General features: G+C 46.3%; 1 protein-coding gene and 1 long non-coding RNA gene across 3 annotated transcripts in view; both read right to left on the bottom strand.

Moving 5' to 3' along the window:
- Positions 1–10,850, bottom strand: part of LOC127007126 (uncharacterized) — a 64,065-nt gene extending 53,215 nt beyond the window's left edge. Inside the window, exon 1 of the long non-coding RNA XR_007760077.1 lies at positions 10,725–10,850. This is a non-coding gene — a long non-coding RNA (uncharacterized LOC127007126). The remainder of the gene's footprint in view (positions 1–10,724) is intronic.
- Positions 10,851–12,079: 1,229 nt separating this feature from the next.
- The window catches only part of LOC127007118 (LIM homeobox transcription factor 1-alpha-like), a 53,493-nt gene continuing 50,572 nt past the window's right edge, over positions 12,080–15,000 (bottom strand). For both annotated transcript variants that reach the window (XM_050877748.1, XM_050877759.1), the window contains exon 8: positions 12,080–14,870. The gene's annotated coding sequence lies outside the window, so the exon portion shown is untranslated. The remainder of the gene's footprint in view (positions 14,871–15,000) is intronic.

Here is a 15,000-nt window from a genome sequence, read left to right as displayed (position 1 = left end):
CACTCGTCCCCTCGGGGTGGAGCTTCACGGGCCAATCGCCGTCTATCGTTCCGCGGCTCCTCCCACCGGCGCGAGGGGGCGGTGCCGCCCGGGCCGCCGAGCCTCCAGGTCTGCGTGTTGCCGGCGTGGCGGAAATTTCTACCTCCTCGTGAAGTCGTTTTGACCACCGAGGGAACGTTAATATGAATCTGGAACTCTTGTAGGAGCGGCTCTCAATCACGATGCGGCCAGACCTGCCCTCGCTGCCTCCCTGGAGCATCTGTGATAATGGCCCTCTGCCGCTCGAGAGAGAGAGAGAGAGAGAGAGAGAGAGAGAGAGAGAGAGAGAGAGAGAGAGACTGTCGCATACTATTGATTTATCTGCATTTGGTTGTTTTCGAGAACGCGTAAAAAATCCACCTCTACTCCAAGGCTTCAGAGTTTTAATTAAACCGGCGGCTCAAGTGGCCGCCTCGACTCGTTTCACTGAGCCAAGACCGGAGAAGAAATTCCGACTTGGATTTCTTACAGATATTACCTGCTGGGGGACAGATCCAGGTGTTGTAGATGTTGTTGTTATTGTTATTGCTGTTGTTGTTGTCGTTTGTTGTTGTTGTTGTTGTTGTTGTTGTTGTTGTGTTTTGAATGTTAACGTAGTTTTTTTTCTTCTAAATATTAGTAAAGAATTGAAAATGAGAAAGGTGAATCTCTCTCTCTCTCTCTCTCTCTCTCTCTCTCTCTCTCTCTCTCTCTCTCTCTCTCTCTCTCTCTCTCTCTCTCTCTCTCTCTCTCATAGTAATTACGAACATCACTTTTCGCGGCCCGGCCTAATATAATACAGTTTAATCATCGTCATATTTTCATAATATTCATTAAATTTTGATCGCGTAATACTCCTGAGGATATCAAATTGCTTTTTTATTCACAATTCTTGCTTCTCACCCTCCCCCGTATTCCCTATTTTTCTCTCCCTCACCTCTTCCCCATTTTTTCCTTCTTCCTCTCCTACAAATTCGGTTCTTAATCTACTTCACTTCATCACCTTCCTCCTTTTATTACTCTTCCTCCTTCTCCTCCTTTCTCTCTCTCTCTCTCTCTCTCTCTCTCTCTCTCTCTCTCTCTCTCTCTCTCTCTCTCTCTCTCTCTCTCTCTCTCTCTCTCTCTCTCCCAATTTCTTATCCTTCCCCTATCTCCTATTTCCTCTATCTCCATCATCCTCAACAATCCTTCCCTCTATTCGTCTTCTGTTTCCTCCTTATCCCTTCTCTCTCCTCCTCCGTATCCCCTTTCTCTTTCTCTTCCTCCTCCACTCCTTCATCTTTCTCCTACTTCTCCTCCTCCTCCTCCTCCTCGTCCTCTTCAACTAATATCAAGAAAAAAACAGCCAGTCACTCCTGCATCATAAAAATCGGATACTGTGGGTTTAACTACGAGAAGTTTCATTACTCATCGTCCGAAGAAGAGTGACGATGACGGTGAGGCGGCGATGGTGGTGGTGGTGATGCTGCCAGGGACGGGAAAGGGAGTGAACGGTGTCTGTTTGTGTGTGCTTGAGTCTGTCTGTGTTTAAGGGGGGGTGGGAAGTGACGCTGCATGGGTGTGATGGTATACTTATCGTGGACATTGTAGAAAGGGATTGTGGCTTTTTTTTTTTTTTTTTGGAGAGGGGAGGATTATGAGATGTTGCGAGGATTGTTATCTCTCTCTCTCTCTCTCTCTCTCTCTCTCTCTCTCTCTCTCTCTCTCTCTCTCTCTCTCTCTCTCTCTCTCTCTCTCTAGCCAAAAAAAAAAAAGTTTAAATCTCTTCCTTCCCTTCTACCTCCCTCTTTTTTTTTTTCTTTTCGTCCTTCTCATGCCCCCCTCTCCTCCTCCTCCTCCTCCTCCTCCTCCTCCTCCTGTGGTCTCAATATCTCACATTTTTTCTTAATATTGGGCCTATTTCTTCTATCATTCCCTCCGTTAGCTTGTGGTGACGCAAGGGATTTAGTTGGGGTGGTGATGATGATGGTGGTGGTGGTGGTGATGGTGATGATGTAGGGGAGTAATGGTGATGAGTGAAGATGGGGGTGCTGGTGGTGAAGAACTGTGTTGATGATGATGATAGTGGTGGTGATGGTGGCGGGAAAATTGATGGTGAAGAATTACTGTGGTGTTGGCGTTGATGGTGAAGAATAATTATAGAAGTGGTAGTGGTGGAGACATCAATGGAGGTGATGCTGATGTTGGGGATTGTCCTACTGATGATGATGATGATGATGATGATGATGATGGTAACGGTGGAGGGGGCGGCGGTGGCTGGGGTGGAAGGTGGTGGATGCGGAGAATGTGTGCCGAGTTGCTGAAATATAGTAACATGAGAAGCAACTGTCACCCACTCATATACTCTACTCGTTGGGAGAAAGTTACATGTATAAAATAGAGAGGAGTAGAGGCTCAAGTAGAGGTAGAGGTAGGGGAGATAGAGGTAGAGGAAGAAGAAGCAGGCAGGAAGATAGGAAGGTCTGTCAGTCAAGTAGAGAGGTATGGGTAGAGGATTATAGCGTAGGAGAACCAGCAGAAGTATTAGCAAACAGGTATAGTCCAGCAGGCATGGATACATTTAATCAAGCAGGTAAGGCGGTGTGGGGGGGGGGGGTCGGTCAATCAGTATCAATCAATCAGTCACTTAACTCGATCAGATAGAGGTGGAAAGGTAGAGAGATGGAGAGTTACGGCAGCAGCAGAGAAAAATAAGCAGACAGTAGGTACAGGCATGCGTAGTCCGGGGGTGTAGGGGAGGGGGTAAGTCAGTCAGTCAGTCAGTCAGTCAGTCAGGTAGGTTTGCAATATCGTCCTAGCTGGCCCCCGTTTGATCTACGTGTGCCAATAATAGTGTCATCGCTCACTTTTTAGTTTAATTAAATATCCGATACTTTTTTGCCAACGTCGAGGCTGCATTCATTGATTTGTCGCAGTGTGAATATCAGATGGGGAGGCGAGGCATGGACAGCGAGAACGGGTATGCATATAGGGCTGTAGAGGCGGGAATAGTCGAGCCACGGTGTTGGTTGGTGGGTCGGCGGGCACGTACATGGTCTTGTGGCTTACTATGAGGTCCTCGGTGTGGCGGGAGATGCATGTGGTAGTGAGTGAATGTCTCGCCCTTGTTAAGCTTAAGTCATGCAGTGAACGATCCCATTTCCCTGCGCCCAACCCACTGTCCTGCCCATTAAAGACTGCGTGCCTGCCTCAACACCCCCAGGCAGTGGCCCCGCGCTCCCCGTCACCACTACATAAGCCTGTGTTGTGGTCGTTATGAAGGAACGACATCATAGTCCAATAACGGAAGCGGTGTCAATGGAATACCTGGCAGGCCTGCGTACACACACACACACACACACACACACACACACACACACACACACACACACACACACACACACACACACACACACACACACACACACACACACACACACACACACACACACACACACACACACACACACACACACACACACACACACACACACACACACACACACACACACACACACACACACACACACACACACACACACACACACACACACACACACACACACGCACACACACACACACACAAAACCTATACATACACCCACTTCCACTCAAATATGCACGTTTTCCACCCCCATACCCATGTAGACATACGCCAACAAGCACACACACACACACACACGCACACACACACACACACACACCACCAAGTACACACGCACATGGGCAACAACACAGAGCGCAGTAATTGCATTTTTGAGCAGGTGAAGAATGTATCGGACTGTTCTCCCGGCTACCGCCGCAGGCAGCAGGACGTGGTGGTGGTGGTGGTGGTGGTATTGGGATAGTAGGGAAAGTAATAGCAGCAACAGTAGTAGTAATAATGTAGGAGAAGTTTTGACAATAGAGGTAACAGTATTAATTGTAGTAGTAGTAGTAGTAGTAGTAGTAGTAGAAATAGTAGTAGTAGAAATAGTAGCAATATAAATAGTAGTAGTAGTAGTAGTAGTAGTAGTAATAGTAGTAGTAGTAGTAGTAGTAGTAGTAGTAGTAGTAGTAGTAGTAGTAGAATTAGTAGCAGTAGTATTATAGTAGTAGTAGTAGTAGTAGTAGTAGTAGTAGTAGTAGTAGTAGTAGTAGTAGTAGAAATAGTAGCAGTAGTATTATAGTAGTAGTAGTAGTAGTAGTAGTAGTAGTAGTAGTAGTAGTAGTAGTAGTAGTAGTAGAAATAGTAGCAGTAACAGTAGCAGTAACAGTAGTAGTAGTAGTAGTAGTAGTAGTAGTAGTAGTAGTAGTAGAAATAGTAGCAATAACAGTAGTAGTAGTAGTAGATCACCATGATGTAAGTTCGTACTATGGGTAAAACATCTGGTACTCCCACTGAATTAAAAATAAAAACAGGGGTCATCCCTTTCACTGAATTGGAAAACTTTTATAAATGCCAAAATACTCCAGCAGAACCTTTTGTTGCTGCTTTGAGATAAATGGAAAAAGTTATCGATCGAGCAGCGAAGTGATGAGGCGGGGGCAGCAGCGGGGTCACTGTTGTAGTGGTTAGCGGGTGCATGATTGTTTCTCTTCATTATTAAACGAAAATCATGATGCACTGTACCAGCAAAGGAAACTGTTGATACAGTAATGATAATTATAATTAGCGTGCTTAAGTGTTGCCGACGGTACATCACCTTTCCCTGTCGTCCTGCCTGTAGCATTTATACCCGGCAGGCGTCAGGCGTGCTCCTCGAGGGAAGAACGGCTGAATCTTTTCCAAAAGATAATAAAGACACTTCATGAACTAATCTTTTAAGCTTCTCCCTCTCTTTTCTTTGTGGGAGCAGCATTTGCGGAGGATTTAGCTTCTTTCATTTTATATCGTAAATAAACAGCCACCGTCAGACAGAGAACAGTGCGAGATCGCTACACTTGAGAATCCGTAACATGTCGTACCGAGGACTGATCTGCTGATTGTTTTTTTTACTATATTATTAATCAGATGTCTGATCAGCTGTTACGTGGGTAGGCGGGACGAACATCGATCTATGAAATCGATCCTGATTATCGACCGTTGTTCTGCAAGATAAACGTGAATAAGGATGCTCAAGAGGCGTCCCTGAGGCTCGTGACCAGAGCGTGTATATAGACTTCAGCATAAAATGACGCAGTACATGACGATCAACCACTAAAGAGTCGAAACTCTAGACTCTAGAGGATATTCTAGAACCCTTGTCGTGCTCTTAAAATCTTACCTGCATATTTTCCTAAACTGAACACAGGATACAAAGGCCAAACAGAATACCATCTAGGACAGGTATCCTATTCGTCACTGGAATGGAAATGACGGCCAAATAAGATAATCGAAATTGGAAACTTTATGATCATCACCCCCATTACCTGAGCTGAGCATATAATTTTTTGTATAATCACCGTGTTTTCATATTTTTTTCTTCTTTATTGTTTTTATTTTTGATGTTTTCTCTTCATTCTCCGTGGACAAATTTTCTATCAAACGACCTACATTAATTACTGAACGGTGCGCCAGATTACCATAAAGATCCCGATAACAAAAACATGACATATAATGTGGCAACAATAATACCTATACTTTTTTCTTTCTCCCTCCACTAGGAGATACTTAATGAAAGCCTCGTACTCGTAACGGAGTGTTTGGGCTCATCACGGGTGGCGAGCAGCTCTTCGTATAGTGTGTTATGGCAAGTGTATAATTAAGGTTTCCAGTTTCCAGACACCGACACACCCACGATTTTCGCTCAGGCGTCATCCCTGCTTCAGAAAATGACATTATAATGAAAGCTGAACTATTGATAAATGTAATTTCCATTGGTACACGTGAATAAATGGTACCTCCAGCATTTTCGATGCGTAGTTTTGTTAAAATAAAGACCGAGTCAAGAAAAAAAAACATCACAAAGCTATCAATCTCAACCTCCGACTCAGTGGTACAGCAGTGCCAGTGTTGCTAAAAACATTCTGAATTGTTGCATCAACGTGAGCGCCGCCGATAATCCCATAAAGACGCTGGGCCTCACATGACAGACACGCATGTTTCTCACACGATTTCGCACGCTGCCTTCAGTGTTCCGTCAATTCGCGTCATTGCAGCGGTGCAGGAGCGGGAAGCACTTACCTTATACAGTGCACTGCCTCACTGGCTCCAGCGGCACCTCAGAGCAACGCGTCTAACAAATAGCGTTGTAAATATATAACCCCTATATTATATAGTTAACGGTGATATATGAGGAAGGGGAGAGAGCAAAGGGAGACAGAGAACGAGAAAGGGGGACGGGCCTGCCAGGGTCGGCGTCGGGGCTGAGGCCGAGCTAACAAGGGGAGATGCCACCTCCCCTCGCTCTCACCCTCGCTATGGAATGTCACTCGAATTCCTGGGCCGGACTCACCCCTCGGCGAGCTCATAGATTTATATATTCTACGGCCCCATCGTGTGCTTGGCTGCCGCTCCTCTGCCACGGCTGGCGGCGGCCGTGAAGACCCCAGAAAGGCTGAGTCATCCACGCTGCCCTGCTGCCCAACCAGTGCACTCCTTCACTCCGCACCGATGACGTGTTCTTGCACACACACACACACACACACACACACACACACACACACACACACACACACACACACACATTTATATATTACTCTCCCATCGGTGGGTTAGTCACGAAGATTTAGACGGGACGGAGCAGCACGCGGAGAGCCACTGCCCTTGGAAAAAAAAAAAAAACAGTAAAAGAAGCTATTAAAAGGCTGCAAAAACTATACCAAGTCTCCTTGACAGACACCACCCAGTGACGCCCCATACCCACGATAAAAAATAAGTACGAGCGAAGATATTTGTGTGCTTGTTCATATGCAAAATATTGAAATAATAAGTTATCAAACTTTCTATTATTTGAAGAAACTTTCTCATAAAATATCAAAAGATTTACTGCAATATTAAGAGTAACATTCCTTTCTTCGGATTTTGTTAAGTTTTACGCATAACATTCTTTTGTTTTATTTTTTTCCATATGGCGCCTTCCTCCAAGCTGAAACATCCCTTACCTTCCCTTCCCTCTTCCCTTCCTTTCTTCCTTTCTTCTCTTGCTTCCCTTCCTCCCTTCCCCCTCCCACATTCCCTTCCTACCCAGCTTACAGAGCAAAAGATCAATAACACTGGAGGCCAGAGCAACACACAACCACTGCCTCTCCCTGCAGCCCCTCCGCTTGGGGCCTCGAAGACCCATCCCCGTCCAGGGTCGTATGCCGCCCAATACCAACTTTATGCCTCAAGAGGGGAAGGGGAAGGACGGGAGCGGCAGGGAAAGAACCAAAACTAAAATTCACACACAAACAAAAAAAATCTCCACAATGAATTTCCACATAAAGTATAGAGGAAATGTTTGCCTTGGGATTTCTAATAGTAGGAGGGGGCGGCTTGGGTCAGGCAGCGAGGGTTCAGGTTTGTTGTGTAGGAGACGAGAGGGTCAAGTGAGGGACATTCATTTAGTTTAGGCTGCTCTCTCTCTCTCTCTCTCTCTCTCTCTCTCTCTCTCTCTCTCTCTCTCTCTCTCTCTCTCTCTCTCTCTCTCTCTCTCTCTCTCTCTCTGAACATGTGTGTGTGTGTGTGTGTGTGTGTGTGTGTGTGTGTGTGTGTGTGTGTGTGTGTGTGTATCTCTCTCTCTCTCTCTCTCTCTCTCTCTCTCTCAACATCAGTGTGTGTGTGTGTGTGTGTGTGTGTGTGTGTGTGTGTGTGTGCTCTCTCTCTCTCTCTCTCTCTCTCTCTCTCTCTCTCTCTCTCTCTCTCTCTCTCTCTCTCTCTCTCTCTCTCTCTCGATTACGAAATGCACGGCGTTAAACTCAAAAGCGTTCAGTGCGTTAAGGATCTGGGGGTCAAAATCGCGTCAAACCTTAAATTCTCACAGCAATGCATCGATGCAGCAAAAAGAGCGAACAGAATGTTGGGCTTCATTAAAAGAAACTTTTTATTAAAAAATAAAGATGTAATACTTTCGCTCTACAACAGTTTAGTCAGACCCCACTTGGAATATGCTGTACAGTTTTGGTCTCCCCACCATGCAAAGGACATTGCTTAATTAGAAGGAGTTCAGCGTCGGGCAACAAAAATGATCCCTTCCTTGTGCAACAAATCCTACGAAGAAAGGTTTTCCACCCTTAACATGTTCTCTCTTGAGAAACGTCGCCTCTCGAGGAAAACTGATCTAATGTTTTAAAATAATTAATGGTTTCACGAATTTAGACAGATCTAAATTGTTTATGATCGATGACACTTTGCGAACGAGGAAAATGGCATAAAACTCAAATGCAGACAAGTAAATTCAGACTGCACCAATTTTTTCTTCACCAACGTTGTAGTGCGAGAATGGAATAAGCTCCCACCTTCAGTGGTCCAGTGTAACACGATTGACTCCTTTAAAAACAAGCTCGATCATTACTTCCTTGAACTTAATATTAACGAGTTGAAAATCAACGTTTTGGTGCCATCTGATTAATGTAGAATCACTTAGGTTTAAGGACATGCAGACCACCTAGTCCGGACCATGGGGTCTGTGTGGTCTGATTTTCTATGTAAATCTATCTATGTATTTCTCTCTCTCTCTCTCTCTCTCTCTCTCTCTCTCTCTCTCTCTCTCTCTCTCTCTCTCTCTGACCGTGTGTGTGTGTGTGTGTGTGTGTGTGTGTGTGTGTGTGTGTGTGTGTGTGTTTGGTGTAGTTTTTATTAATTTCGTTCAAAACACTCCTCGTCTGCTTTTGTTACACGGCCAAAGCCCAATTTTACGTGGCCAGACCAAAGAGGCGATGCGGCGGGCGGGAGGGAAAAGTCCGTGTTATGAGCAGAACACGGGACGGCGAACACGAGGGCCGGGCGGCGATAACTACACACGTGACAGAGAGAGAGAGAGAGAGAGAGAGAGAGAGAGAGAGAGAGAGAGAGAGAGAGAGAGACCTACATGCACATCCACAACGTTGATTTCCTCCGTACTATATCTAAATATATCGAAATTTACGTATGCGTGTTTTATTTTTTTTCTCCTACATCAGTCACATATCACGTATCACAAACTTAACTGCGCATATTTATCACTACCATCTTCACAGGCCTATGACGTATGGAGGTGACAGATAAACATTTCACACACACACACACACACACACACACACACACACACACACACAAATAAATACTTCTGAAGCAGTGAAACTATGAATGAATGAACGCGCTGATTGTATGCCTCCCCTCCTCCTCCTCCTCCTCCTCTTCCTCCTCCTCCTCCTCCTCTTCGCGTTATGTTGGAGGGCGATAATGGTCCTCACCTCTTATCTGGCCGTGATAAGAGTACCAAACAGATAACAGGAACAGCAGCACCTCCACCTCCACCGCCACCTCCACCTCCTGCACCTCATCTACCTACGCCACCTTCATCTCCACCGTCACCTCCACCACCAACGCCACTTCCTCTTATCTAGACCACCCCTCCCCTCCCTTATAGCACCTCCACCACCTCCACCACCACCACTTCCAACTCCACCTTCGTCGGTATGAGTTTGGTGGTAAATCCTCGATGCTGACGATCATTACTGATGTTAAAGAAGATGGATAGTTTTAGTTAGGAGGGCTTATGTTTGTAGTAGTAGTAGTAGTAGTAGTAGTAGTAGTAGTAGTAGTAGCAGAGGAAGGAAACGAAGATTAAAAGGAGGGGGTAGGAGGGCTTATGTTTGTAGTAGAAGTAGTAGTAGTAGTAGTAGTAGTAGTAGTAGTAGTAGTAGTAGTAGCAGAGGAAGGAAACGAAGATTAAAAGGAGGGGGATCAACAGCAGCAGAAATAGTGGTTAAGTAACAAGTTAGTGATGGCAGTACAATCGTTGTAGTAGTATAGTAACATTCGTGGTTGTAGTGATGGTAGTTGTGGTTGTGGTGGTGGAAGCAGATGACGATTCCGTGGTAGTTATAAAACATTTAGGGATTTTGCAGTTATGAAAACTTATATTATTTATCACCAGGAAAAGTAGTCCACTATAATATATTGTAAGGCATCGCCAGGACCGCAACACTCCAGCTTATCTTTATAAATATATTGAACGAGTCTGGAATAGTCACCCACGAATAGGTGTCATGGGACGGCGATAACTGTAGCCCTCACCAACGTGTCAGCTTAGTTTCGTTAGATAATGGGGATTACAGGGCGCGATAAGGGTTATCTCCCTTCATGGTGATTGAGTGGTAGGGGACAGGAGGGGAGGGAGGGGGAGAGGGTGCTCTCGCGGGGGTGTTACTAACGTCATTGAAACCTGTCGGGTTCAGTGACGTCACCAACACCCCAGACTTACGAAAGTGTCCCGATAACAAGTGACAAAAAAGTCCGTGAAGTGATGAAGTAATTCAAGATAATCTAATTCTACACCCAGGATGTAACAACACCCAAGTATCGCGAGACTTTGTCAGTAAACACACTGCGCTTGTTTAGTTCTTCCCTGTGCGCTCATAATATCTGCCTCAGGGTGATAAAGGAGAGTCAGATACTATGCTTAGAGTAACTCGAGAACACAAACATGACAATTTCCACTCTTTGTTCTAATGTTGCTGCGGCTACTGCTGCTGCTGCCCCGCCTGACGTGCCTGCGCCTCACATGATAAATTGCTCCTTGAACACGGCCTCTCCATCACAAAACACACGCACATTAAACTCAAAGCATATAGGAACTTACTCTTCACGCCGATCCCTCAAGGAGTACGAAGGTCCACTCGCCATCGCGCAGGACACAGGAGCAAGCAGCGGTATTACGAAAGACACACGAGCACACCACAGACTCCTGAGCAACTTCGGCCACTGAAGGCAACTGTGATCATGCCCCAGGCTTACCAACATGTGAACTTCACGCCTCTAATGTACAAAAAACAATAAACATATTTCCACATACTGTAGAGTCGAAATGTTCATCAAATACCCAAGAAACACATGCAAAACCAAAACATTATCTATTTTATAGGAAAATTGTTATCTTCCCTGCTGCCAACCAACCAGGCTTACCAACAGCTACTCGTTGTTAGTTTTATAAGACGCACTTCTAGTAAGCTCAGTTGAATTATTGAATTACAACGATTTAATACCGAGTTGAAAAGTTCTTTCACAGTGAATTCAAGCGACTTAAGGAGAGCCAGCAGGATCATCGTCACTCGAGTCTCGTAATCCCGAGCACGCGAGTCAACAAGCACTCGGGAATGACGTCACGGGCGGGGAGGGAAAACAGACCAGCAGCAGACCGACGCCAAGGAAAACATGGCTTCAGAGAGGAGCCAGACCAGACGCACCTATGTAATGAAGGAAGGAAGGAGGCCGGAAGGAGGAGACGAGGAAAAGTAATTAATCTGTGACGGAAATATTGGCATGCAGCGAGAGCCTGTGAAGCGAAGCAGGAGTGTGAGGCTTCGAGGCGCTGCCGAGACGAATATTGAAAATAAACGCAGAGCGGCGGAAAAAAATAGATGACAAGAACTATTCATTACACGAGACGGGATAAATTTGCAAGGACACGTAGATAGATACATAGAGATAGACAGATTGCAGACATGGAGAGAGAGAGAGAGAGAGAGAGAGAGAGAGAGAGAGGGGTCTGGGGTGGGGGCATGCGTGGGGGGATTGAACCTTTGACGTTACGGAGTATATTCCTATGGCAGGCACAGATTATTTGTAATCCCCCGTTCTCCCTCAGCCACCAAGGCTCTAAGCCCCCTATTACCTATCTTAACTAAGGCTTTGAGGGAGACCCGTGGCTGACGTTCCTGTGGCCTTGCAGCAACATTCACGCGGCAGGCTACAGGTACATGATACGCTTCAGGCTTCACCTACTGCCCTCACGTGGTACTTTGCTTCTGTTGTACAAAGTAAGCAATTAAGTGTCCTCTCTCTCTCTCTCTCTCTCTCTCTCTCTCTCATCTCTCTCTCTCTCTCTCTCTCTCTCTCTCTCTCTCTCTCTCTCTCTCTCTCTCACACACACACACACACACACACACACACTTTTTCGTACCACCACAACTAACAAAGGTTAATGAAAGGCTGAGGTTCAAGACATTTAGCATTATTTACACCTCGTGACACAGTGAGGACCTGCGGACGCCAGACGGTACTGACGGGCCGGCAGCCTCAGCGGGACGCCTCAGCTCACGCCCCAGCACGCGGCCCTACAACACGCTGCAGGAGGTGGCCCTTGGTGATGCGACTCCTCAGCTCAGCGGTAAGGCGGCGTCTGGCGTGCTGTCGGCGACCACGCTTGAAGGACAGAGTGAACATGAAGGACGAAGTACGATGTAACTTTCCGCGCGTGTTGCCGCTGCGGAATTTGAAGGGCGCGAGAAGTGATGCGATGACGTGAACAGTTCGGGGCGGTGGTCTGCAGGCCTGAGCACGGCGCTGCACGTCTGCTACACAGAACAGATATAGGGATGACCTACGGAGGGGATGATGGGATGCGATGACGTGAACGGTTAGGGCCGGTGGTCTGCAAGCTTTGAATGCGGAGCTGAACGTCCGCTGCACAAAACAGAGACGGCTTACAAAGAGGAACCTTGTAAATCACAGAAAAAACGCATTCTCAAAAAAGTAACAAATTAAGCCAAGACACAAAGAATTAAAAAAAAAGTACATGAACGAAATAAAAGGCAATGAAACACCAGTTAGTTCTTCGAAACGAGCGAGACAGCTGCTTATGTATACACCAATATCTGAATGATCGACCAGTTCGTGAATTTTACAGTCAGGAAAAGTTGCCTTCAAACCATGAGATTCAGACGGAAACATAATCATATATTTTTTCTCTCTCATTGGCAACCAAAGTACCAAATCTGTTCATAAAACGTCCTATATTCATGAAACTTCTAATTAACTTTTTGAGAGCCGATCATTGCAAACACATAATGACACTGATAACATATATACTATTTTTTTTTTGTCCAGCGAATTGTTCAAAAGCTACAATTACATAGCTTTTGCATGTGACTCAGCGGCAGCATCAACGGAATTAACATGAATACACCGTTCCATGAAATATAATGAAGCGTCACTCATACTGCTCTTGCTTTAAAGGGAATGTTTACTAATAAGGGAGAGAGAGAGAGAGAGAGAGAGAGAGAGAGAGAGAGAGAGAGAGAGAGAGAGAGAGAACCGGACAAAAGTGCATACGAACAGGCAAAAAGAAGAGAATGGAAAAGAAACAGAAAGATAAACAAAAAAAAAACGAAAATGTAAAATCGCCGCTATCAGGAGTACTGTATTTCTCCACCACCACCACTACCCACCCCATTACCTTCCACCTCTCCACCCTCTTCCTCCACATCCACCGTCCACTCCCCTGCAGAGCCACCTCACGTCACAGCCTACGAGGGTCACACACCACACACGGGAAGGGCAAGGCGTCTGCGCGGGGTAGAGGGGCAAAGGGGATGACTGAGGTGCGTGTGTTGATACCAAGTCTTGCAAATCGTCCACAGACCAGTGTTACCAAATTATCGTACTCAGCCATGCAGCACATTGTATTTTCCGGTTTCTGACTCACAGCTATCGCAAACAAACACCAATAAGTAACGCTTTTAACGATAACTTTAACTAGAATGTCGTTATCTGTGTGGTTAGGAGAGTTTTGGGCCCTGGAACTGATAAATGCGATGTTTTCAGTACGATAATATGGTAACGCTGCCACAGGCCTCCACAAAGACCTCATACGAGCCATGACGTAACACAGACATGCACAGAAACTAAAGGCTAATGATTATCACATGTAAAAAATAACCGAAGATACTCGAAAGCCGCGGTCAGCGTAAAAGATACATACATACATATATATACATGTACGTACATAATGATGATGGTGATGATGATAGTGATGATGATAAGGTGGTGGACGATGTCATAGTGTAGAAAGGGAAAGACAGAGGAACAGTGTTATTTCGAGATTATAAATTCTAAAATCTTTGGTATAACATGATCGTGAACTTGTGAGGACATTTTTACACGCCGGGAGGGAAGGGGCGGGACAGGAAGGATTCGGCGGGAGGGATCAGACTAAACCTTCCTTTCGTTCCTCACTCCCGCCTTCCTTTTCTTCCCTTCTCCTCCCTCCCAGACCCTTCGTGGGGGGCGTCTAACATACATCCTACAATGAAACATACATTTGTAGTTTTCAAAGCTCATAGTTGACTAGGAACATTTTGGTTAACTCATGATTTTTTCTCACTTTGACGTCCTTGTGTCGTGGTGAGCTTGTGCATCGGGTGGGCGGGTGGGTGAGTAGGTGAGTGAGTGGGTGAGTGGGTGGGTGGAAAGCGACCTTAATCACCGCCAAACACCACCACCATGCACTACCTCCACCACATCGCAGTGTCCAAGCAGGTAAGCACAGCAGGTAGCTCCCTCCCGCTGGCGCCCGTCACCCACCGCCGCCACCGCTAACACTCGCAAAGGTTGCACTCACACGAGCTTCACGTCACATTTATATACATGAAAGATGATCATTTTACTGCGGAGTGCTTTTGTCTCCACTGCCACAGCTGGGCATTTGTACAAGCGTCGGGGCGCGGCCAGGCCAGACTCACAGGCGTTAGACACTTTTTCCTCTATTTTGTCCAGTAACGGAGACGCTCTCATTTGTTTTGTCCTCACACACGCACACACACACGAAGGAGGGGCTTCCACTGGCTCCCCCTCGTGCTTTGTTGTCCCGGGGAGGTTGATGCTGCGTGCTGCATGGTGAAGGCTGCTGGAGGCGGCTCTGTTACGGGGAGGGCCAGGACCTGACGCCGCCAAGGGAGGGAAGGAGGGAGAGGACCCGCCCGCCACGCCTCCCACAGCTGCTGCAGCCCTGCCAGAAAAGAACTGATGAGGATACCAGCACGTTTGTCTGTCAATTCGTCTGCCTACCTGTCTACCCGTCTCCTTCATCTTCTCTCTCTCTCTCTCTCTCTCTCTCTCTCTCTCTCTCTCTCTCTCTC

The sequence above is a fragment of the Eriocheir sinensis genome, chromosome 3 (assembly GCF_024679095.1).
Source record: "Eriocheir sinensis breed Jianghai 21 chromosome 3, ASM2467909v1, whole genome shotgun sequence".
Classification (NCBI taxonomy): domain Eukaryota; kingdom Metazoa; phylum Arthropoda; class Malacostraca; order Decapoda; family Varunidae; genus Eriocheir; species Eriocheir sinensis.
This window is presented reverse-complemented; position numbering and strand designations above follow the sequence as displayed.